This window comes from Ictidomys tridecemlineatus, chromosome 7 (genome assembly GCF_052094955.1).
Source record: "Ictidomys tridecemlineatus isolate mIctTri1 chromosome 7, mIctTri1.hap1, whole genome shotgun sequence".
Lineage (NCBI taxonomy): Eukaryota > Metazoa > Chordata > Mammalia > Rodentia > Sciuridae > Ictidomys > Ictidomys tridecemlineatus.
The window spans coordinates 55,665,738-55,689,068 of NC_135483.1; the positions used below are offsets into that span (position 1 = coordinate 55,665,738).

At 34.5% G+C, this 23,331-nt stretch overlaps 1 protein-coding gene across 7 annotated transcripts in view; it reads right to left on the reverse strand.

Annotated features, from left to right (window-relative positions):
* Window positions 1–23,331, reverse strand: part of Hnf4g (hepatocyte nuclear factor 4 gamma) — a 132,985-nt gene that overhangs the window by 75,735 nt on the left and 33,919 nt on the right. For 4 of the 7 annotated variants that reach the window (XM_078017003.1, XM_078017002.1, XM_040293929.2 and 1 more), the window contains one exon: window positions 8,179–8,237. The gene's annotated coding sequence lies outside the window, so the exon portion shown is untranslated. Of the gene's footprint in view, window positions 1–8,178; window positions 8,238–8,963; window positions 9,008–23,331 lie in introns of all 7 variants that reach the window. The other 3 variants (XM_078017001.1, XM_078017000.1, XM_078016999.1) reach the window with 1 other exon arrangement.

The following is a 23,331-nucleotide window of genomic DNA, read 5'->3' on the forward strand; positions in this document are numbered from 1 at the left end:
TACATAAGCCGAGCCTTAGATAAATGAGAAGGAACTTCAGTGAAAAGTTGCACAAAAGTGTACTTTTTAGGTAGAAAAAAAAAAAACAAAAACAAAACAATACACACTGAGCAGTATAAAGGATTTAGGCTGCAAGGCCCCTGGGTGAGATGCAGGGGGCAGTGTAACAAAGGAGGAGATTGGCTGCACCCCAGGAGGCTGTGCACAGGTGCCCAGGACCAGCGGGAACTTCCCTTTGTAGAATAGGTGGATTATTCTTTTTTAACAAGAGAACACCTCTCTTCACTTTATGTTAATAGACCTGTTAAAGGGGAAAAGTACTGACTGAATAGTGCAGACCAGAGCTTCAAAACTACTTCTGGAAAGAGACAGAGGCCATCCCCTGATGGACTTAACAAGCTACAAGGAAAAATTTTATCTGACCTATTTGAAATAAATGAATAAACATCTTAGCAAATCAACACTCAATAGTTTTAGAAATATAATCAATTTTTATATTTATTTTAGTAAAATGTAGCATGATAAACTATTGGATATTTCCCCACAACTGGAAAATCATTATTTGATCACAAATCATTTGAAACTTTATTTTACCCTTGCCTGTGCACATTCAGTCCACATATTGTTAATTTTAAAAGTGTTCAGTCATTTCTGCTGAATGTCCAGGCACTACCGAATATTGTTACTTAAAAAATAAGCAGAATAAAGGATTCGAGTTTTAACAGGAACCTAAAAATTTGTTAGGAAATACTTCAAAAAGCAAACAATTATAAAATGATAGTGTAAATATGTTATAAACACTACCACTTACATACAGAATCAAGACAAAAGTACTTTAGCTATTGTTTGTACAGTTTAAAATTCAAACATGTTCTTAGTGGGAAAAGAGATATGACCTATAGAGCAATATTTAAAGTATGAACTTGTGAATGTTCTAGCAAATGATGACAAACAGCTAACATTGTTCAGGAAAAGCACCTAAAAGAAAAAGAGACTAACACACATCCTATCTTTCAAGATCTGCACCAGGAGGTCTCATTAAAACCCTCCCAGATGAACAGATAACACTTTTAATTTCTTTAAGGTGACTAGCTAATCTGCCACTTTCATAACTATAATAGAAACGTGTGCTGTTACTTAATCACATTTTTGTTCTGGCAGGTTTTTTATTTTTTGTTATACTGCATAGAATCAGGTAGGAGACACTCTGAAATCAACAACAAAAGATTTCACCTTTGAAGATGATCCACTTATACTTTGATCATCTTGAAGGGCATTATCAGGTAGCTCTTAGCAGTTAAGTTTGCATTAGGGTTTTAAATCAATATTATGATTTCATTCAAGCTTACGTAAAAGTGTAACCTCAACATTTCCACGATGATTCACTAAATTTTGCTGAACAAAGATGCAGTTGCCAGATTATGTTCATGTTAGAAGATGAAGACATGCATTGTTCCTGCACTCCAGGGATGCGTACAAGTAGCCATTACATATTTTGTTGTTGTTGTTCTGGTACTTTGTGATTTTATTTTTAAATGGCTTAAAATTTTCTTTCATAATTTGCATGTACAACTTTTATGGAAATAAAATTTGGCAATGTTGATCTTAAATTTCCCTATGGACAGATTCCGGGAACCCCAATAGTGCTACGCCACTCTTGATAGAACATGTGTTCCAGGGAATGCCAAACTTCCCATCATTATCTTCAATTCATTGCCTACCCTTGCTGTATGATCTGCATAGCCCTGGTGGGGGGTGAGAGAGAGCAACTCTTCCAATATAATAACCACCAAAGTAGAATGAAGAACTGGTAAGAGCTTCTTAAATAATACCAGCATACTGTTATCAAAATTCTTAGAGGAGAGGGCTTTTCTAGTTTGTTTGTTTGTTTTTTCTGGCTGACAATGTCTGTTCATCTCAGAGATGACCAGAGAGCTGAAACATGAAAAACAAGTTCAATTTTGATTAGTAAGAATGGATAGAATGGGTAGTCTATGACAAATCTAAGATATAAGGCACTTCCAGAAATGGAAAACACACAATTTGTTATGGTAATCCCTATGTCTGACCCAAATATAAAAATTAGTAAAGAAATGGATGATACGTATTCTGGGTGCAAACAGTTCAGATGCAATCACCCAGAGGCTTTTCACACCTGTATCCCATGCAAGTATCTTCTAAACAAATTTCAAGCATGTGACTAGAAGATAAAATATAAAGCCAGAATTATGTGGAAGATTAAAACACTCTCAAGGCATAGGACCCAACAAAAGCACTGTTTAAAAACCAATGATCTAATTCCATCCACTGGTGAGAAAAAATGAGACCCAGGGAAATAAGTTATCCACTCAAGATCATTACTGGGATTGGAAACAAGAGGTCCTTTACTTACTTTGCAGTAATATGTATAATGCTGTTAATTCCAGCTGTATTTTCTGGCAAGGTTCAGGGAAAATAAGAAAATAATGTCAAATATCATACTTTGATACGAAGAAATTAAGAATGCTGGATTGTTTTTCAATATTCACTTAAATATTATTTTATTTTAATTACTGTCTTTATCTTGGATTTGTGAATTTTTCAAAATTTAAGTCTAAAAATCAACTAGAATACCTGTAGTCACTTACTGTAGTAGAGTCATGCTGCAAGATTTAGCTCAAGCTGAGAGCTTTGCTTTCTTTAACAGTTTCAGCATTCAATAGATGGGATTCCATCATGGCCACAAAGGTTTCAGTCAAAATGTATCCTTCTCAAATGAGAAAAATGAATTTCCCCAAATTTGGACTTAAAGTTTGTTATTAAAAATTGACAAATATTTTTATTATTTGGATTAGAAAACCAAAATTTACCTTCTATATCATTTAAATGAGTAAATGAGTACCTATTTAATAATTAGACATACATTTAATAAGAATTACATTGTTCTGATATGGGTACTGGATTTTTCCCACAGCAAAACTGTTATCTAAATACAAAAAGGCTTCGCCCAGGTGACTCACACCTGTAATGCTAGCTGCTCCTGGGAGGCTGAGACAGGAGGATCACAAGTTTAAGTTCAGCCTGGAAAATTTAGTGAGACCTTATCTCAAAATAAAAAGCAAAAAAATAAAAGGACTGGGAATGTGGCTCAATGATACTGTCCCTGGGTTCAATTGCCAGTACCAATAAATAAATAAATAAATACACAAACAAATCAACAAAAAAAAAACTTTGATCATTAGGAATTTTTTATTATATTAATCATTTACTTTTGTAATATGCTTTTCCTTTTTCAGGTAATTTAGTACATCTTAATCAACTAAAATTGTTGTGAAAGACTATTTTCCCCAAACTGATGCAAATAAATTTTAAAAATATTGATGACTAATCTTGTAGAAACACATTATTGACCAAAGATACAGAAATTTAAAAGGATATTTTTTTCTTTTTTCTTTTTCAGATCTTGGCATATTATATAATCCTTCTTCATTTCCATAGTAGCTAAACAAATCAAACAGTTGTTTTATTTCCTCTTCGTAAATAAACTGTCCAACAAATAAACGCAGCTATTTCTTTATACAAGACACACAGGCGCGGGCGCGCGCGCACACACACACACACACACACACACACCAAAAACATCACTCAGATCAGGTGGTAGAATCTTTTTTTTTATTTTTTATTAGTTGCTCTAAACATTACAATGATCTTGACATATCATACATTTGATTTAAATAGGGTATGTAATCTTATTTTTCCACGTGTATAGATTGCAGGATCACATTGATTATACAGCCCCATTTATACATAGGGCCAAGTGGTAGAATCTTATTGACAATGTAGTCCTGATAATTTCTAGACAGGCTTTTATCTCTGAGGAGTCATTAACAAGTGTATGACTCTAAAGACAGTCTCCCCTATTTCAAATCCTGGCCCCACAGAGACTATGGGGCAGGGTGAGGGGGAACATGTCCTAAATAAAGCACTTGATTCCATTCATGTTATCAGCAAAATATACAAGAAATAAAAATTTTGATTTGCGCCAAATGCAGATACGTGGATCCTCTGATGGTTCAGGGTCAATCACTTCTATTCCTTTAGGTAAAACAATCATTTTTTTTCCACTCATAAAAAAAAAATAAAGATATAATCAAAGATGGCAATCTGTTTTGTTATAGGGTTATATCTTGGTCAAGGACACTTGAGAGAGTCCCCTTTGAAAGGAGAACATTGTGCTTAACAGATATCAAGGGCAAATTCTGAGCCAAGCACTTTGTGAGGTCCTCCATCTCCCTTTTCTCATTTAGTCTAGGCTTTTGAGGTATACATTACTACTTCCAGTTTTATAATTGAGTACATTGAGACATAAAAGATATAGTAACAAGCAAGGGCACATACTACTGACAATTCCACGATTCTAACCTAAATTTGTCTAATTCCATAGTGTATTCCCATGATACCACATCACACATTGGGACTCCAGAATCTAAGGAGCTATCCTATTTAAAATACTTACAGGTTCAGAAAGTAAGTGTTTCTGTCTTGTTTGTATATCCATTGCTCTTCTGTTCCCTATGGATTTGTTTCCAAATTTGGTCAACTACAAATTAACTATTCTTCACCTTCTATGCATAAAAAAGACCTAAAGGGTTTGATTTTAGATATAGAGTGCAATAAATAATAGTACTGATAAAGACTAATAATTTTCATTTTCTGTAATGTGATTATAATATATATTTTAATAGTAAAAGTCCGTAGCTCAAAATTGACTTAAGGGTCTTTCTGAAATATAATGCTAGGCTCTGGCCTCAGCAAACACATCTATACATCAAGTCAGATTATTTTCTTTTTAATTTAAGAATAATCCTTAGAAATATATAAAATTGCTGGGTGTGGGGACTTACAACTTTATTCCTTGCTACTTGAGAAGCTGAGGCGGGAAGATAACAAGCTCAAGGCCAGCCTCATCAAGTTAGCAAGAACTTTTCTCAAAATAAAATAAAAAGTTCTAGGGATATAGCTCACTGGTACAGCACTTGCCTAGCAAGTACCAAGTCCTGAGTTCAATCCCTGGAAACACAAATACACACACACACACACACACACACACACACACAATTAAAGTTCTTGACGCATAACTGGCAAATGCTTTTATTTCACTCCTACAAACTCAACTAAAGGTGCTATCAACTAAAAATGCCAAGATGTTGATAAGATCAGAGGTTTGAAGGGATCTAATTAATTCTGAAGTAAAATAGTCTTCAGATATAGACAAGTCAGTCTTGAGATGGGGTCTTGCTGTGTTGTCCAGACACAAATACATGCTCCTCCCACCTCAGCCTCCCAAGTAGCTAGAACACAGACACCTGCCATCATACCCTGCTCAACAAAGATTTTATATTTAGGTTTCAAAAGGAATCCACTCATGGATATAGAAATAGGAATACTTGGTCAGGAGACAGTTACTTTCCACTCTGACACTTCTGTTCATAAAAATGCAACTCTTTCTTCACCTCTCTCCACTCACTTATTCAGCTGACCCTTAAGGAGGTGAAAGGACTTATAGTTTGGCAAATATGGGAAGATTAAATTGAGATTCCTAGCTCCACCCAGTCCTCTTTCTTTGGGGCGCAATCAGCACACAATTTCCACGGACAGTTACAGAGAAAGGAATTCCTGCCATCTGAACTCTGAATAAAATATGACACGAATAATCTACTGTATATGCAAAAACAAAACAAAGACAAATTTTAGGAACTACACTTGAATTATATTGTCTCCTCACAGATGCTAAGTGACACAACCAGTTAATTTTTCAGTATGTTCAGCACAAAATTGTAAAAAGAAACATAAATCTACAATTGAATAAGCTGGTAGTTAAACATAAACTCAAACTAAGAAGTTCAATAATCTGCATTCAAATTTGAAAGTAAATTAAAAAGTGATATAGAAATTTCCCGATAGATACACTCAACATGTATTTTATTTCCTTCTCTCTAATAAAAATTGTATTTCTATGGTTTGTTGTAAATGAAGAGTAAGACTGGGAAGTGGGCATTTTCTTCTTGGCACTTTAAAATAAAAACAATAAATGAATAAATAAAAAACCTCATAGAAGCTGTAGGTTTTCAGCACTCATCAATATAACTGATCCATGAGCCATTAGTGGGTCATAAAATAAGAAAGCTCAATAAAATAATCATAACCTTGCATGTTTATTTAGTTCTGAGTCTTAAATGATGGACCTTTGTACCTGACCATGCCTAGAGACAGAGTTTTGTCACACACATACACACCAACACACTTAGGTTGTGTTTCCTCTTTCTCTTCATTATCATATAGGTTCACATACACGTGTCCTCACGGGACAACATCTATAATGCTTGCCACTATAGAGTTTCTCCAGTCAGCAACAAAGGAATGAGTATAATTTGGTTTCCATTTAAAAATAAATAACTTAAGCTATGGCTTTTTTAAAAAAGTATAATCACTTATCATTCTTGACTCCTGAATACCAAGCATACTCAAAAAAGAAAGGCTCAGTTTATGTGGACATATTCCAACCCTTTGTAATTACATTTCCAGTTTTCTGAACATGATTCATCATTATACACTTCATATTAAGTACATTGAGGACTGGAAATTCAACACTTTCATATAATATTCACTCTTCTTTCTAACTTCCTAATTTACATATAATATGGAGACTACTCAAAGTTATGTGATTTCTCAAGTGACAGTATTCAACAGATGTGTAAATAAAGAATATGCTTCTTGAAACAAAGTAAATGTTTTTACACACTTAAACATGTCAAAAAACACACAAAAAAATGTAGGCTAAAACCACATCACTCATTAAAACTGCTGTTTTGGTCAATCTCCTACTTAAATAAAGATGTTTATTAACTCTTTTTTTTTTTAAGTTTCTGATACTTACATCCAATATCCCCACCATCTCCTTTGGTCTTAATCACTGGGTTTTAAGGGAATAGGAATCTCTTTCAAAGTAATTCCTTTAACTAGGATTTTGATACCTTCCCCAGATGTTTTTCTAGTCTGTGTTCAGAGTCCTCTATGGACTAACTATTCTTGACTGACCATGGAAATTCTCACCTCTTCCCTATCTTAGCAAAAACTCTTCCTAAGTTTAAGTCTTTTTATCTTTTTCTCCCTGAGACAGAACTTGCAGGAAATTGTTTACAGTTCTGTCTCCATTCCATCACCCCCAACTCATTTTTTAGCCTTATTCTGAACCATGACCAAGAAACTACTTTCCCCTACCAGTTATCACCAGGGAAGACCATAGCTGCATTATCCTGAGCTGCCTCTTTGCTTGCTTCTGTATCTGATTTCCCCAGTTCAAATCTACTCCTGACAGACAATTTTTTAAATCTTATTAACATGTAGTTTCCCAATTTTCTTTTGTATGGAGGGGTGGGAGCAAAAAAATGCTCCTCCCACTTTTTCAAATGAATCTGCTTCTCCTGAATAGACTTCACCTTGATTTCACTCCTTTTCACCTCTGATTTAACAAAACTGGTAAACTGGCTACTTTTCTACAAAGTATTCCCTTGCTACCTCAAAGTTTAGTATCCACTTTGTCTACAGCAGTATTTTTTAAAGATTTTAAACCATGACTTACAGTGAGACATATAATTTAAATTATAACCAAGAATACACATAGGCACATTTATTGATGTTTTATCTGTATCATATCTCAACCATTTACAACAAAATATCACTGTAACTTTTTATATGTAAATCATGACCCACTTTATTATTTTCATTGCCCAATAATGAAAAGCAATGAACAGTTTAAACACTCATCTAGGTTTTCTAAATCCTTACCCTTTTGCCAAGACTAGCCCAATTATATATTTCATTTAGCCATTCCTTCATTCATTGAATTTAAAAACATTCTCTAGCCTTCATGGAGCTTACAATGTCCCATTCCCTAAAACAATGATTGCTCATGCTCCTCTGGAGGGGTTACCTATTCTACTCATCGAAAAGCTATATCATGCCACTTTACCTCTCTTCATCTTTTATATATAAATTCTATCTACACAAATAGTCCATGATATTCTTTAAGAAAGGATAATAATTATTCATATTTGCTACCTGGGCCTTCACTTAGGAAAGGAATCAAGAGAATAAAGACAAACAGCAAATGTGCTCCAGTCTTAGCTTTCCACTTACCAACTTTGCAAACTCAGGCAGGCAAGTCACTCGACTGTTCTCAAGCTCAGTCTCTTCATCTGTAAAAATGAGAAGATTGGGCTACATCAGCAATTTTGAAAATCTACTGCACAAAGTTTTCAAGATTCAATGGAGGATCCAAAATGTACTGAGAAGGGGTCTTCTCTCAAAGGGACCAGCAGGGTACTTAAATTCCCATCTCTTGCCTCCCTGAAATCCACAATTTGCTTGAAGAAAAGAAAATATCAATGCTATATACTCTCTAAATTGCTGAATCCCAAATTTGTACAATCATGCCATCCGTCCCGGCCCCCGCCACCTTCTCTTTCCAACACAAATTTGAGATGGGAAGAAGAGAGTGGAAAGAAAGGAGGCATGGCAGGAGGAAGAGAAAATACTTTTTAAAGCACACATTCGTGTATCAGAACAGGGCTGAGATATGCATACAGTTATCCTATTTTCAACAGCTTCACAAGATAGATTTCAATATGCCCTCTTTACCTATAGGAAAATGAAGCTCAGGAAGATTAGGTAACTTGCTCCAGTGCTGTCCTTAAGAAGTAACTAGACAAAGGTTGGCTCTCTCTCCATTATCCCAAATTGTCCTTGAAAGACAACATGGACCTTATATCTGCTCTTTCCATCATTCCCTTGTCTTGCCTGACAGTCCTCACCACTTGGAGAGTATACTTCAGCACTATTCTCATTTTGCCAATTAGGAAAACAAGGATTGGAGAAGTAAAAGTGATCTCCCCAACGTCAAAGCAATTCATTGAAGCAAGTACCTGTATTCATATCCTGTGCTCTTCCCACCACACCAAACTGCCTCCTTTAAAAGAAAGAAAGAGAAATAGGGAAATGGTAAGAGGGAAGGAGGCAGAAGGTACATGGTACATGTTGGAGAATTATAAGAATTCCACTGATTGCTTTTTTTTTAGATGGCTACTGAGCCAAATGAGATAATTTAATGGAAAGCACCTTGAAAAATCTGAAACACTACCAATATAAGGCATTATTATTAACTATTCAAACAGTGAGCAATGAAGATGACATTTTATGCTTTTGTGAAGTTCTATGTGGTAATTGCAGATATAAAAGAGCTACGACACAATACATTAATTGCATAGACATCCTACAGAAACTAATAGAAAAGAAGGACAACCTGACATTCCTGAGATTATGATACAGCATTTGGTTATATATGCCTGCTTTCTGTTCATGATATACTGTCCCTACTGGCAGTAGAATAATTCAAATTTTCAATTTTTCTTGAATTTCATCACAAACTCAATCAAAAGCACGAAAGTCAGTATTTTAATATCCCTGCACTGTGTGAAAAATAACAGTATGCCCCACTACCTGAACTGTGAAGACATTTTTTATTTTGATTGTCTTCCCATTATACTGAGAGATTGTCAGGATTTTATCAGGAAGATCATCCAAACAAACTAGAACATTATTAAGGTTCCAGCAGTGCTGTAAGTCACAGAATGTATGAGTGATTAAAAGCCATATGCTTGTGACAAGGACCATAAGGAGATCAGACAAAGAAGTTACTTGTCTTTAAAAGAAAGAGGAGGGAAAATAAGTTCAGAATGATTTAACCCCTTATATCTTTTTCCAGTGTTAAAGCTGCAGCACTTGATTAATATTTAAAGACTATGTGATTGGATTACTAGTAACAAATAAATTCCAAAGGTCAAAACTGTAGAAAACAAGAAGGATTTAGGAGAATAGCATAACTACTGCAATGACACACAGCCATGATTAAGAAAATGATGTTTAATCTAACAAGTTGTCCTGGATAAGTAAAATATTACCTATTCTGTAATTTGTCATTTACTATAGTTAAACTTTCTCAGTTCATTGAATCATTTGGATTTAGTGAGAAAGTCTCAAGAAAAAGTCTTAAAATCAGCATTCTATGTAGATTAAGTGGTGGACATGGGAGGAAAGTTAGACGTTCCCAGGAAAGAAAGCACTGCAGCCACCCTGTGAAGGGTTTTAGATACCAAAAGACATTTGAATTTTATCCTGCATCAGTGGGCAGCTGAGGCCCCTAAACTTTGGACACACTCAGATTTTTAAGATGCTTCTGGCTTTCATATGTATGTCCCGATTGCTAAAGATGAAACATTTCTTCTTGCTTGCTTTTCTTTTTTCTGGTACTGGGGATTGAACTCTGAGCAATTGTACCACCACTGAACTACATCCCCAGCCCTGATGTTGAACATTTTTATACATGTGTTAACTATTTGTATTTATTCTTTTGAGAAATGTCAGTTTAGTTTATTTGCCCATTTATTGATTGGGTTATCTATTTTGTATGTGTGTGTGTGTGTGTGTGTTTAATTTTCTGAGTTCCCTGTTTATTCTGAATATTCTCTGACAGAATGAATGTCACAATAAATTCCAGTACCATGTGTAATTATAATGTACTAATAAATTTTTTTTTTTAAAAAAAAAAGCTACTACTGTCTCCAGAGGTTTGTAAAATAGAAGTCCTGGTTAAAAATAAAATCTCTGTAGTGGAACACAAATTGAGTGAGGGGATTTGAAAGGTGTGTTGTGTTGGAACGGACAGAATCTGCTAACTGGAGAAAGAAGAAAAGTTTGAAGATAACTCAGGAAAGGGAGACTGGATGATGCGAAGTTAAGGGGCAGCAGGTTTGGGGTTAACAAAGGTAAAATGTTTGATGCATCTTGAAAATCTGGTGCTTGAGCAATATGCAATGTACAGTTTAAAACACAGGTCTGATACTAGAAGAGAGGATGGGGCCTTTCCCCTGTATTCCACCACTACTATAGGAAGTCAACCAACTTTAAAACATGAGCAAGTGAATGAGTAACATTTTGATAAGTGAAATTCTTTAAAAAAAAAATTTAAGGTTGTTTCTAATTATAGCAAAACAAACAAAAAATCATGTATAACAAGAAGACTCACACCTGTATTCATATATTTTCCTTCTGATAGATTATATTATTGTCCCCAGTATTCAGTTCCATATACTTGGATTATATACCCACACCCTGTGCTATGTAATTTTACAGTGTGTCCTACTATGGGTGGAGTGTACTTCCCCATCCTGTTACTGGTTGGCTTGGAAAGACTGCTTTGACTGATAGAAGTCAGTGAACATAATGTAATTACTTGCATGGTTTGGTGTGCCTCTGTGATCTACCACAAAAAGAATTTACCAGTGTCTCAACTGCTCATTCAGCCTGCACATCAGGCCTGAAAACCGATCAGAAGCCTTTAGTATAACTTTGATTCAGAAGAGGGTAGACTGGATCAACCAGATTAGATACCTGCAAAATTAAAAGTAAATAAACACAGAATACATTGAGAGTCTCACATTTGTTTTGTTATGTGGCCTTATTTTTCTAATAGCTGCATAATAGATCTTTTTTTAGAATAAAGAAAACAAAGGTGCTGTTTTTGTTTCTCAAGACTCTGGTTTTCCATAAAATCAAAATCTACCCAACTTGCTTTCTAGATCCCAGGAAGGTGATAACAGGAAGGAATTGTTAATGAATTAGTTACACAGGAAAAGGAAAAAACAGTGACTATTCAAATAGTTTTATCACTGGAATGCACTAAATAAATGTTGTGTTGATCTTAATTCATAAAATTTATGTAAAATGGGAGATGCTTTTAGCAGTTTCTTGAAAAATTCCTAAGTCATCTCTGCAGAACTTTCAATGTTGAAGAAAACAAAACAAAACAAAACAGGAGCCCTCCCTGGAGGAAAAACAGCATTTAACTTTTAACTATCTGATAGGAAAGTAACCAATGAGAACAATGAGAAAGACTGGGGAGCTGGGAGTGGTCACAGAGAGGTAAATATGCAAACAGGAAGATGATTGTGTATTATGGAATTATATGTAGGGAAGAATGCAAGATGAGGAAATGGGTGAAGTAATAAAAGGTATTTATTTCCTTATTTTTTATTTATCTTTTTTTTTGTACTGGGGATTGAACCCAGGGGTACTTCGCACCTGAGCTACATCCCCATACCTTTTTATTTTATCTTATTTTTCTTAATTTTGAGATATGGTTTCATTAAGTGGTATTGGGGCTCACTAAGTTGCTGAGGTTAACTTTGAACTTCCAATTCTCCTGCTTCTGCCTCCCAAATTGCTGGGATTACAGACATGCACCATGAGCCTGGCTTTTGCTATTTCCTTTTAAGTATCATTTTTCTCTCAGGCAAATAACCCAAAGCTATTAATAAGAAATTAATAAGATTATTAATAAGAAAAAGATATAATCATTATATATACACATATGTGTACACACATCTACATACATATATATTTACATATATTTATTATATTTAAATTGTTTAATATTAATATATATTATATTTACATATGTATATAAAACATTTATAATACCAAGAAAAGGAACCAACCTATAGCAGTAGTTCTTAAAATTCACTGTGAATACAAATCATCTAGAACATTTGCTACAAATTCAGATTCCACAATTCAAGCCAGGCACAGTGACTTAGACATATAATTCTAGTTACTTGAGAGGCTGAGGCAGAAGGATCACAAGTTAAGAGACCAGCCTCCTCAATTTGGCAAGATCCTCCCTCAAAAAAGTAAAATAAAATAAAAATAAAAAGGCTAGGGATTTAACTAGCCCCCTAGGTTCAATTCCTAGAAACAGATTTTTTTTTTTTCCCCACAAGTCCATCCCAGTAACATAGATTTGGTGACCTGGATTAGAACTCAGGAGTCTCAATTTTAATAGTCCACAAGGGTAGATCTGATAAAAGTGATTTGGGAATGAAGTTTCAAATATACTGATTTTTTTATCTGAAAAAAGGAGCATATCGATAGATAAAAATTTTTGATCTCAATGTGCTATTTCCTTTTATAAGATTTCACAGAAGACCCATTTCATACCAGATAACAGGCTCATTGCATATTGAATGATAAACAGGTGTGGTGATCCCAATGAATTGGAGTGCAGGTGAAAATCAGTCATAGATAAAATGTTTGGTAAAATGCTTAGCACATAATAAGCACTCATATATTGCTCGAATAAATAAATAAATGCTTTGACAGAGAAATATTCTCAGGAAGATCTGTGAATTGGTCATGGAAACAGGAGTCATCTTAAGCCAAGAAAAAGAATAAGTATGTACCGGGAGATTATTATGAAAGACTAAAAATACTATAAGGAGCTTTTTAATGGAAATATAGGGCCAGGCTGGTTTGTTAAACTGTTATGTGTGGGATGTGAAGTGTACATGCCTGAAGCAAAAGGCATTAGAAAATCCCAAAGACAAGATTTGTGGGAGATCTGAAGATACCTCCTGGGCCTTTAAAACCAAAAGGAGCTATGAATCATCACCTCATCCATGATAGCTGTGCTAGATAAATATTTATAAATATAAACATAAAATAGAAATATAGAGGTAAGAATATGGAACATGGTTAAATATGTATATGAATATATTAATGTACGTATATATAAAACACAAACCTTTTTCATATAAATATGTCACTATAAATACCAAATGAAATGTTTCACAACACAGGGTAGAAGAAAAGATTTAATTATGCTGAAATAGAATATATATTTATATACATGTACAGTTATATGTTTAGAAAAAGATAACAAAATACACAGAGGTAAAAGAATATAAATACATAAATACATATATGCATAAAATAATTAAAACTTTAGAAAAACAAACACAATCTCAAATACATATACACAAACTAACATTCGGGTCGGGAATACTGAAGGCAAAAGACTATATTCCGCCCTCCATCCCTGGGAGGTAAGGGAGAAAAAGTAAAAATGGTCAGCAAAGTCAAGCAGAATCAAGGAAGTAGACTTTTTTTTACAGAAAGAATGTCATTCAAGGTAAATTTCTGCAGAGCAGTCTAGAAAAATAAGTTAGATAAATAAGAAAATCCATAAAATGGCTTTGATTACTAGCAGAACATAAGTAATTTGAAGAAGGCTGTTTCAGAAAAAAAAGTTGGAGATTAAACAGGTACTCATCACTTGACAAACATGAGGAAAGAAGAAGATATATTAACGGAACAATTCTTGAAAAAAGGAAATTTGGGTATGAGTTAGGAAACATTAAGTCTCAAATGGAGAAGCTAGGCAATTTGGTATTCAAAGTCTTACAAACATCTAGATATCGGAACATAATGAGCCTCTTTTAAAATTCCTTCCAATTAACCAAATAACAAATATTAAAACTGATAGTAAAAGAAGATAAATACTGTCCAGTTCCTAATTTTCATACATGTTACTTTGTACACATTATTCCATCAAATGCGAGCACGCACATACACACACACACATCTGATTACAAAGGAACAAGAACCTGGAGTGAGCTGATTCTGTTATCTCAGGCTGCCTTCCTTGTTTTCAGTAAAGCAAGGATTCCAGAAACAGAAGCAGAAAGAGTGAATGAAATATTGAGTTGTTAGAAGGAAATTAGTCCACATTGAAATGGAGGTCCTGATTTAGTTTGGATGTATTTCTTGCTTTTTTCATTGATGATTTGTTTTTCACTTCCTGGTTCTCATTCCTACTAGTTGAGCTTACCCAATTAGTTTGCTCTGTCTTTTGTCTTTCCTTTCTTTCTTTTTAAAGAACTCTTCTCCCTCCCTTCCTTCCCACCCCTCTTCCCTTTTTTTTGGTATAAAAAGTGTTTTGAATACTAACTCTTTGGGTTTCTAGTACATTTCTTTTATCTCACTACTGGGGATTGAATCTAGGAATCAATTACCATTGAGCTGCATTCCCAACTCTTTCTTAACTTTGAGCCTGGGTTTTGCTAAGTTTCAGAGGCAGGCTTCAAACTTGTGATTCTCCTTCCTCAGCCTCCCAGTAGCTGGGATTACAGGTGTGCACCACAGTGCCTTCTAGTGCATTTTGTTTGGGTTATTATATATTTAATCTATACTTATTTTACTTTATAAAAACTATACAATACACCATACCTCCATAACATCAGATACAATATTATCTTCAAGATTATCTTGGCTATATTTATTCATTTGAGTAGCATACAGATATTTATTTGAACTTACTAATATTAACTAAAAAATACAGTTTTGATTTTCACTGGAAATGCTACTAATATATGGATAAATTTGCAAAACTGGCAGTCTTGATATATTGAGACATTTAATTCATGACCATGATAGATATAGTTATAGATAAAATATTGCATCCCACTATAGACATTATCTTCAATTTTAAAATTTTCTTCATAGGCGCACACACACGCACACACACGCACACACACGCACACGCACCTTTATGAGGTTAAATGTATTCTTCTATGATTTCCCATTACCCTCTTGTTGCTCCACTATAAGTCAACCAAAAAGTCATGTTAGGTTAATTCCAATTAGGACAAACACAATGACCATCCAAATTTTCTCAGATGTCTTTAGAAATTCAGGAAGACTCTGTTGTGCCACTGTTTCACCTTAATCCAGCCAGGGGTTAGAAGATAAGTTTTGTTTCCTCTGCACAATACTTCTTTCCATTTCTTCTCTCAACATGTCCTATTCTTCCTGTTTGCATCTCATTAATGAACCTCCTTCACACTCTGATGCTGGCTCTTACATCTAGAAGTGATTATTCAAACACTTTCTGTCTGATGTTTTCCTGCGACTCCTTCAGTAATAATGGCAGCCTCAGAACCCAGCTCTACCCTGGAAGAGTTGGTGGGCCATATGGGTAGACAATAATAACGGCTACTATATGAAATGACTAACCTATAACCTGATGGGCTCTAGAAAATTTGATAATTATAAGTGCACAAAATTATATGAACTTGAGAAAAACAGAGGATCTCATCCAAAAAATAAAACAAAGTGACCTATAGAATCCCAGCCCAGTAGCATGACTGGAGAGGCAACCAACCAATTCTGAATGTAGCAGGAAAAATAGAGAGAGCCCTACAAGGAAGTGTGTGAGACACAGGAATCTGACACATTAAGACTCTCCGAGGATAAATAAAGGAGAAGAAGGTAAAGGCAAATTTGGTTCAGGAAACAAAAAAGACATCAAAATTTCAGGATAGAAATGAGTCTATATGAACACATCAAGACCAAATAAACCAAAGAAAACATCCTTGAAATGATTATAAAGCAAATATAAATTTAAAGGAAATGTAAACTTGGAATGATTTCAAGCAGCTGAATTTAAAAAAGAAAGGAGGAGGTGGAGGAGGAGGAAAGAAAGGGGGAACAAAAGGAGTGAAAAAACATTCTGTGACTCAGCATTGAGTGGCACATTGTTCACACATTTCCAATTTCTGAATTAACATATATATTAAAAAAAAGAAAAAGAAGAGTTGGTGGTGATGGTGGTTATGAGAAAATTACAAATATAAACAAGCTGTTAGCTAACTAAAACCAGAAGAAATAAGTATAGGCAGGGAAGAGCATAGAGCCTGACCCTCTTGATTAAATGAAATGAACTTTTAACTATATTAAGTTGTAAAAGTAATCAACAGAAGAACAAAAATAAAAATACGAATGTCAGATGTTGAAAGAAGAGGCAGGGAAAGATGCAGTAGGTTAGAACGACATATCTTTAACTTTCACACCAGAGTCAACGATCCTACCTCATAGTAGTCAAGCATGTAATCAAAAATTATAGCCCTAGTAGAGGGGTGCATGCCTGCAATCCCAGTGACTCAGGAAGCTGAAAAAGGAAGATCTCAAGTTCAAGACCAGCCTCAGAAATTTTGTGAGGCCCTATTTTAAAATAAAAATTAAAAGAAATGTTAAAGAACCCCTGAGCTAAATCTCAAGTACAAAAAGGAAATTTTTAAAAGGTTGGAGGAGGGGCGCCCTGTGGTTGTAACTCAGTGGCAGAGTGCTTGCCTAGCATGTGTGAGACACTGGGTTCGATCCTCAGGACTACATAAAAATAAGTCAATACAAAGGAACTATGTCCATCTACAACTAAAAAAGAAAAATTACAAAGAAAAAAAAGAATCATAGGGTAATATTCCAGGAAAATATTTAAAAAGTTGCCTCTGAGAATGAGATCAGAGTCAATGAAGGATGAAGGAGAGATGATGTTTTATTTCATAACTCCATAAAGTAAGATTGTGATTTATTTTTAAAAATGACTTTTAGAAGGCTGACAGGATGCATTTTTGATAAAATGACTAAATTAAATTTAAGAAATAGTATAAGGGGGGGAAATGAGCAAAGCAGATACTGAATATTAGAGAAAAAGAACAAGAACATGGAGCAGCAAATATCCATCGTTTAAGAAAAGTAAAACCTACAAAATGTTCCACATATTTAGAAAATGAACAATTTTGCAAGTTTAATTGTAAGAAATTATTTATAACATCAGTGTGCAGTATATACTATTTTCTTGGTTTTCTCTAACTTTGTTATTTTCTGAAAATGGGGGTAACAGCACAAGCATTTTTTTTAACACATACCAGATAAGTATTTAAATATGTTGCCATTTGAATTGAGGAATAACATTTGATCTATAAAGACACTGCACCCAGAGTTTCATCTAAGGTCTTACAGTAAAGTAGTGAGGCTAGAATGTTTCTGGATTTAAGGCTACTTCTATTATTTTATGTTACTATAATCATTATAGTAATCTTGATTTTAGTGATTATATTTTTGGTCCACAAAGTTATAATACAAATATCAACATTAAAATATACATACAACTGCACTATACTCTCACCCAGTTTTTAACTTCTGAGTAGGCAGAACAATGGCCTCCCAAAGATGTCCTAATGCCTGGAAGCTGGGGATAAGTTACCTTATATGCCAAAAGTGACTGTAGATGTGATTAAAGATCTTAAATAGAGAGATTGTCCTAGATTGCCTGGGTGTGCTCCCATATAATCACAGAGTCCTTAAAACGTGGAAGAGAGGTAGAATGGGAGATGAGAGGACCACAAATGAGGCTGGACAGATGAAATTTGTTGTCCTAGAAGATGGAAGGGGCCAAAGAATAGAGGAAGCCTATGAAGGCTAGAAGAAGATTCTGTCTCCAGAGGATGCAACCCCTGCTCACATCCTGATCTTGACCCAAGGACACTCCTTTCAGACTTCTGACCTCCAAAGCTAGAAATTTTTAAAAAATAATAAAATAAAGTGTGTGACTTCAAGACACAAATTTGTGGTAGTTTGTTACAGCAGCTACCAGAAACTAGTACAGATCTATTGTAGAATCAAAATGCTGTGTGATGTTGAGCAAGATTCTAAACCACTGTGAGTGTCTGTTTCTTTATCTTCAAAGTTGAGGTCATAAAAACATCTATTCACACAAGTGTGGTAATCATCAATCTACAGTCAGAATACATTAAAAGACATTATTATTATTACTATTATTATTATTATTACGAAGTGCTAATTATGGAAGAAAATATAAAATTTGTGAGGAAAAAATGTAAACATTATTATCTGCTTCCAAACCCCCAAAGTTAGCTAGCCAGTGATTCTTCATAACATATTGGCCACGAGTTGAAATATGAAGGAGGAAAACTGTTCCAATATTGAAACCACTTCATGATTTGAGCTCATTCACTCCACTCCTTTAATATCTAGCCTCTTTGGGGAAGAGGCAATATCCTTGACTGGCTATAAATCTATGAGTGTAGTTGCTTTTATGGCTCTGAATGTAATAGAGTCTAAGTAAATACTGATAAGTTCTCTATTCTTCTGAGAAGTTTCCACCCACATAATATTGTCCTATCATTGGAAATCCCCACAGTTTTGATAAGAACGAAGGCAAGAACTCTTTTATATATAACACTTGTCAATTAGAATCAGAACAGCATTCATCATTTCAGTTGGAAAGGCTATGGGTTTTTGTAAAATCCCACTTGAAGTATGTATAATGAAATTTTACCCTTATTGTCTTCTGAGTGCCTTCAGTTGGTTTGGGAGGTTAATGTTGGTTTTCATGTTTATTTTTTTTCAAGCCTCCTTTAACATGGTTTGCATTTAATAATGGTAAAGTGAATTAAAAGAAATAAGTATTTCTAACACCACAGTGTCCCCACATAAATAGGCCTGAAATAGAACTGAAAGCCATGTCCATGTTCTCAGTGCAGGGACAGCTACCATCTGCATTAATGAGGCCTGAAGGGAATTATGTTAACTCTTTAAAACCATTTAGTTACTAGTCATTTTCAGGAACTCTGTGTACAAGGTATTTAAATCGTTTTTTTTTTCTTCTGAAGCTATTTATTGATTTAAATTTTCTGTATACAAGATCATCGTGTAGCATAAGTTAATGAGTATCCACGAGGCCTCGCAACTAGGCAAATTCTCCCGGAAAGCCATGATTACTGTAAAAGCTATAAAGTATGACTAAGGAGAAATGTTGAAGGTATGTAGACTGCTTATAGAAACAACCTACATTATTTGACAAACAACTGTGTGCAGTTTTTTTTTGGGACCCTGGGACCCTGTGTGCAGCCTAGAAATGAGAGCATTTCTAAATGGCTCCCACTGTGAAAACAAGTGCCTGTCCCTGTCACCAGTGTCCCAGTCACACCAGAGACAGAGGTACAGATATGTGTGTCTCACTAAAGAAGTGAACAAATGTTTCCAAATGAGTATATACTTACAGGTAAACACACACACACACTGTGTGTATTAATTAGTTCCTGGATTTCACACAGGAATGTAGCAAAGTCTACTCCTTTTTTGCTAATATGAAGCCAAAGTACACAGGTGACTTATAAACACCACTATACAAGCAGCAATATAAAGTCAAAAGTAGGATAAATCTTTTATTTTCCATATCCTACCATCTAACATATCATTGCTTTATTTTTTTCTGTTTCAGCTGGATTTCTAATTTTATATACTTTATTTGTTTAGCATATAGAAATCAAAGGGTTTTTTTTCTACATAGTAAGAAAAATCCAAATAGAAGTTTAAAATCTAACACATATTCCTGACAAGTTGCAGTGACTCTTCTTCTAAGAACTTATATTTCATGACTACAGAAGTAGTCACATACCATATTGAGACATGCTCGGTATTATTATTTAGTCTGCATTCAATTTTATATGCTATTTACCTAGCTAGTTGGGAGCTCTCTCTTACTAGAGCATAGGAATCACATCTCTCTATATAATCCTGTCTTTCCTAGAAGAGGGAGATAGATGACAGATATAGAAACATTTGTTCAATGAATATAGAATGAATGTAGATACTGTAGGTGAAGAAAAAGTAAATGGGAAAATATTTTTAATACTTAAGATTTTATAATATTTATCTTAAATACAGGTTTATTTTATAATTTTTATTACTTGAGGTGAAGACCACTGTTATCCCTTAAAATATACATACTTAAGGGTAACCAACCTGTTTCCTTAATATCATATCCACTAAATAGTATTTCAAATATCAAAAAGTCATTAGGAAAATATAGAGCTAAAGAGATTATTATTATTCTCTTTAGTTCTCACTTTCTATTTAGGAAGCATCTATGAGATGGAAGCTGTGTTTCTAACTTTGACCCAGTTGCAGTGGTGAGGCAACATGAACTCTGCCCCGGAATGCCAACCTGTAAGTGGAGATTATTGCTTCTTCCCACCAGGGTGTCAGTTCAATTCGATAAATGCACCACGTGTACCAGGCATTTAGGAAGTGAAGAAATTAAGAAGGCAGAGTTCCCATCTCCCCAAAGCTTGCAATATAGCGGGGACATTTTTACATTTTTTTTTTTTTTTTTTTTTGGATGGTCAAAGTCAGCACAGGTTTTTCTCTGTTTGTTTGAATGGAAATCATGAAAATTCTATCCCTGCTTCTTTTGGAAAAAGAAAGTCTTTTAAAAATCAGTCTTTTTTTGCTCTCAGAGTTTTTCTCATTTTGACAACTATCCCTCCATGATAAGTAGATAAAGTTTAGATCCTTAACTATAAATGAACAGCTGTCTCTTCTTTCTTATTTTCTTCCTTACACATCTCCTTGCCTCTATAGAATTCTATTGTTTTCCTGGCATCCTTAATCTAAGACTTGGTGTTTATTTCTATCTTACAGGCATACTAACTTGATCTATGTACAACAGAAGCAGCTACAATTTTCCCACCTCGGGATAGTACCCAGTAGCACTTTACCTCTGAATTCCATCCCCAGTTTTTTATTTTTATTTTGAAACAGAGCCTTGCTAAATTGCTGGGGCTGGCCTTGAACTTAAGATTCTCTTGCCTCAACCTCCCAAATCACTGGGATGACAGGCTTGCAACACCACATCTGGCCTACAAGGTGCTAAATTTATATTTCTAATAAAACCACCTACCAGTGAACAGGTTAGTCTTAAAACACACGTGTGTGTGTGTGTATACACATATGACATACAATTCCTATATTTATGTGTGTGTGTATATATATAATATGTGTTGTGTGTGTGTATATATGTGTGTGCATATATAATAAATATAGGTGTGTATGTCATATGTGTGTATATACACACATTTATTTATATATACATACATATATATTACATACATATATACATAGAGATTTATAAGTATATATATGCATGCACATTCATATTTATACATGTGTATGCATTTTAAAATATAACCACTTCTTTCATTCTGTATGCTGCATCTATTATGACCTCATTTTTATAATTCCTCCACAATAGTCAGTTTTTATTTTATTCAAAATTCCAGCTAATAAATAATGCTACCTTACTTACAGCCCATTTGCCTTTTCAGAGGTTTTTCTCTATAACACATTAAGCCCCATGGAAGTGACTAAATCAGTCTTCAAATAATTCATAGTACAATCCAGGGGCATGCCATTAGAGTTACAAAGAGTCATGTTTTAATTCTACCTCTGCTATTTCCTGTCTCATTCTAGGCAACTTCTGTTTCTTCATTTAAATAATAGTGTTTAATGATTTTACCTCAGGACTGTAGAAAGGGATAGGCATAAAGCAATGTAACCCATAATAGGTACCAACCTCCCTTCTATCTTGTTCACCAACTTATGCCATTATACATGTACTCTTTTTTTTTTGCATTACAATTCTTAATACACATATACATCACAATTTTTCATATCTCTGTATATAAAGTATGTTGGCCCCAAATTCAAATTCCCTTCTATCTTTAGGCCATGACAGGGGACCACAGAGCTACCTGACAAGACACAGCACTACATTATTGTGCCAAATATGGTACAAGGTGCTGGGCATTAATGCACATCCTTATCTTCTCACTGTCTCTTAGATTAATGGTGTAATGGTTAATTTGAATTGTCAACTTGATTGGATTAAGAGATGCCAATGGTTAAGAGGCTTCTGGGTATGTCAATAAGGATGTGTCTAGGAATGATTGGCATGTGGGTAGCCAACTGAAATGGACACACTCTCTAAGCATGGGCAGCACCATCCAATAGAATAATGGCTTGTATAGAATAAAAGTTGAAAGAACAAGGAAGAGGCAGCAGATGCAAGTTCAATTCTTCTTGAATGTGTTCTTGATTGCTGCTGCCATCATCTGAGGATACCAGACTCTCAATTCTTCACTCCAAAGTGGACTCTGCCAGTGATTCTCCAGGGAGTTTTTCATAAGCCTTTGGTCAGACTAGAGTATAACCATTGATCCTGCTTGTTCTGAGGCTTCAGCCTCTTGCACCGCAAAACTACTAGTTCCTCTAGCTGTCTAGCCTACAGACAGCCATTGTGGACTGTCCAGCTTCTGGTCACATAAGCCAACCTAATAAATTCCCTTTTATTATAATTATACTTCCTGTCGATTTTGTTCCTCTAGAGAACCCTGACTAATACAAATGGCATATAAGAGTTATCTTCTTTCATTATGAAAACTGACATACATGGGTTCTCTTTATGATAGACCTGCAGATCCATCCATGGCTATAATAGAGTCTTAGAATATGCTCTGAATATTAAGTTGATTGGTAAACTGCTGAATTAATTAGTCAATGGATCTACTCTGGGTATATTAAAGACTTTGAATAAGTTTTTAAATAAATTATCTAATTAAAATATAATTTATTCGATGTGGCTTTTATAAAGAGTTTAATTTTATCATTTTCTGAAGTCCAGAAATATATGTGCTATCATCCTGGAAAGAACTATCATTCTTATATTTCCTAAGGACATATTTCTGAGTCAATTCCTTC